The 3,586-nt window shown below is 39.6% G+C and overlaps 1 long non-coding RNA gene across 1 annotated transcript; it reads right to left on the minus strand.

The window, feature by feature from the left end:
- Window positions 1-1,020: 1,020 nt before the first annotated feature.
- On the minus strand, window positions 1,021-2,105 carry LOC107833792 (uncharacterized). Its single transcript, XR_001659556.1, has 2 exons — window positions 2,058-2,105; window positions 1,021-1,273 (listed from the first exon to the last, which is right to left on the minus strand). It is a non-coding gene; the product is annotated as an uncharacterized LOC107833792 (long non-coding RNA).
- Window positions 2,106-3,586: the final 1,481 nt, after the last annotated feature.

Here is a 3,586-nt window from a genome sequence, read left to right on the forward strand (position 1 = left end):
CACACACACACACACACACACACACACACACACACACACACACACACGTGCTCAGGTTTCACTAAACAGTAGCTCTCATTTCCTCTGTGTAATTATCAACTAAATTCACTTAATGAGGAGCAGCTGTGCAAAAAGCTACATGCTAATTATTAAAATACTCAATAAATATTCAATAAATAGTCAAAACCTGCAAATGGTTATTAAAGCTTGTAGTAAAGTGAAGATGATTCCAGCATGAAGGCCTGGTTGTTACCTGTTCCACCTCACAGACGCAGCTTCCTGTTTTTCTCCCACCTGCTCGTTTACTCACGGCTGTTATACGTAAATTCCCCAGATTAACTTGGACTCGGTTCAGATCCTCTGCGTTTCATTTACCGTCTCTGCAGTTCGGTCCAAAAACAACCAGAAACAGGAAACTGATCAGCAAGAGCATTTTATTATTTTTTAAATATTTTTTACATTTTCTCACTGCAAAAACACAAAATAACTTTGATCTGGTTTCTGATGTAAATATCTTATTACTCTTGAAATAAGACAAACTAACTTACTTTTCAGCAAAGTACAGAAGCTTGTTTTTAGTAAATAATTTCTTAATATTGATGAAAAAGTTCTATCAGCAGATAAATTAACTTATGACATGGAAAAATGTCTTGTTATAAGTGAAATAATCTGATAATAGAGGTAGAACTTTTTCATTAATATTAAGGAATTATTTACTTAAAATAAGCCTCTATTTCTTGCTAAAAGGTATTTATCGGTTAGTTTTGTCTTATTTTAAGATCGTTAAGATATTGGAACTAGAAACTGGGCCAAAATTACTTGGTAAATAGGATTTTGAGTTTTTGCAGTGCTAACCCCAAACATTTAGTTTTTCAGTTGATCTGCACAGTTAGAAATGTGGTAAAAGTTTTAAAATATAAAAGGATTTCTGTCACATAAACAGCTCAACAGGTTAATGGATCCACTGCAGGTTTTCTTCAGTTCGGTTCTGTTTTTGTTGTCTGTAATCGTGCAAACCAAGTTGAGTAAAATCTGAATAAAAAGCTGCCTGGTTTTAACAGTCTGGCTCTCTAATTTCTTAAAACAGGAGGTTAAATGTTGACCTTCTTCAAATGGCAGCCGTCTCCCCTCTGCTGTGAAAAAACTTCCTCTGAAATACAAAAGCAGATTGTTTAGAAAATTTGCATGGAGTGTTTCTGGTCTCCAGAGGATGATTCCTAACATTTCTTCACCTTTTGACCTTTGCTGTGTGACCCCGCTGGTAGCTCCGTTCCTAATGAACCCAAATTATCAGGGAAAAGAAAACTGAAGGGCTGCTCTTAGATTTGCATGCTAATGTTCCCCAGAGGTTAGACCCTTCCCTTTGTGAGCTCTTGATTTAATTTTCTTCACTCCTTCCTCACACTAATGAATCTTTTTCTATTTGTGCAGCTATTTAAGCCTCAGTACTCCCATCCATGCAATGTCAGAAACATTTGAGGAAAAACTTCTACTTTACACAAAAATACAGATAAAATACTTCATGACGTTAAAGACGTTTCTCAGCCCGTCAGTGTTAATCCTGAAATTCACTGATTCCTGTTGGATTAATGAGTTTCTGTTGTTCAGAATGAAGCTTTAGAGGCTCTTCAAACCTCAGACACACGTTCAAAATGTAAATGTGCTCATAATTATTCACTCAGCTGCCTGACATGCAAACACGACGACCTTTTCTATCAGTCAGCTTCTGTTAGCAGAAGAAAGAACAGCATGTCAGGCCTGCAGAAATGGTGCATTTATTGCTGTTTATCTGGTTGATGTTAAGTCTGAAACAAAAGACAAAGTGTTATGTGGCATAAAGAATTGTAGTTTAAGTTCTGGAATACACACATAAAAACCAACATATCTTTTCTTTGTTTCATAATTCATAATGCTTCACACATTTCTTCATCAAGCTGAGATCTTATTGGTTCCTGTAAAGTCAGTTTTAACCGAACTCCGTTTTCCTAAAAGGTCCAATTTGTTTGGGAAGTGTGAATGCGTAGCAGAACTCTAACCCTAACACAACCAAAGCTAACCTGTTAGCCCAGCGCTAGCAGAGAAATCCTCCAACAATCTGACACCGCCATCTTGTTTCCATCTGGTGAAGAAGGAAGTTGCTCTCAGCCTCTTCAGAGGTTTTGGTGTCGGTTCCCTCAGTGGTTCTTGGTGCAGCGCCCCCACAGGCCAGGAGGGGAACAGGTTGGTTGGACTCAGAGCCACAGCAGCTGGAGGAGGAGCAGATGTTCTGGTTCTAAAACAGCCTGAATTTTCTTCAGTTTTGAGTTTTTCTGTGACAGTTTGTGTTGATCTATGAACCAGGTTTCACTGAGCCTTCGGTCAATCAACTGCTGCAATTAAAAAACATGTTTTATGTTTTCATTGATTCACATTTTTTGGAGGATTTTCTTATTTACTGAAATTCACATGATACGAATTCTACTTTTTTATGATCTAACATTTAACCAAACATCTAAATATTGGAGCTTTTTGTACCAAATTAGGAGGAATCTGAAATGAACTTAATGCTCCTTCTTACCTGAACCTCTGCACAGAGCTTGTATTTGCATTTTGAGACGTTTATTCATCAGGTATTTACATTCAGGAGGTTCAGCTTATCAGCTCCACACATTTTGTTCACATAGCTGCTTGGAGATTTTTCTACTCAGGCTGAGCCGCTGATGGAAATCTGGAGTTTTGATAAACTGGGAAAATGTCAAACATTGTTTCTGTGTTTTTCTTCCTGCTCTGAGCTGTTATTTATGTTCACTCAGGACAAAAGAGAAAAATGTGTCTGTGTGTGTCATAGCTGAAAAATACCCAGAGAGAATGAGCAGTGTGTGTGTACTCTGGAAGCACTGCATCTTTTATTATTGATTTTTGATGAGATGAATGGTTAAATAATCAAACTGCTTTCCTAAAGTCTTCCTGTTCACGTCCTCAGAGGACAAACGTCCCATCAGTCCAGATCAGTTTCATTCTGCTCTGCAGCCCAGAGCCAGAGCAGGGAGGCATCCGGACTCTCCCAGCATGTCTGCAAACATGGCAGTCGACTTAAAAAGTAATTTATTCAGCTGACGGGAGCTGAGGAAGATTGATGTTCATATTTCATCCATCAATGGTTTTCATAATTCACCAGCCTGGTGGATGGATGCTGGTCAGAGCTTGTCAAGCAAGACACAGCGAGTGCATTCCCGTTCAGCGGCTTACTGATAATCAAATCTCACAGTGAGAAAAGCCAGTCCGTCTGCAGCAGAGGGAAAAGGCAACAGCAACGGGAACGGCAACGGCAACGGCAACAGCAACAGCAATGAGAATGGCAACGGGAACAGCAAAGGGAACGGCAAAAGCAACGGCAACAGCAATGGGAACAGCAACGGCAACGGCAACAGCAATGGCAACAGGAACAGCAACGGCAACAGCAATGGGAACGGCAACAGCAACCCTGCAGTCACTGACAGGATGAAGAACCAACACCGGCAACAGGTTAGTTAAAAACCTGGCTATTAGCCTGTAACTATTTATCATGCTATTTCTCTTACAGCAGCAGTCGGCCATATTGAAACAG

Source organism: Poecilia formosa, unplaced genomic scaffold (genome assembly GCF_000485575.1).
Source record: "Poecilia formosa unplaced genomic scaffold, Poecilia_formosa-5.1.2 Scaffold455, whole genome shotgun sequence".
Taxonomy (NCBI): domain Eukaryota; kingdom Metazoa; phylum Chordata; class Actinopteri; order Cyprinodontiformes; family Poeciliidae; genus Poecilia; species Poecilia formosa.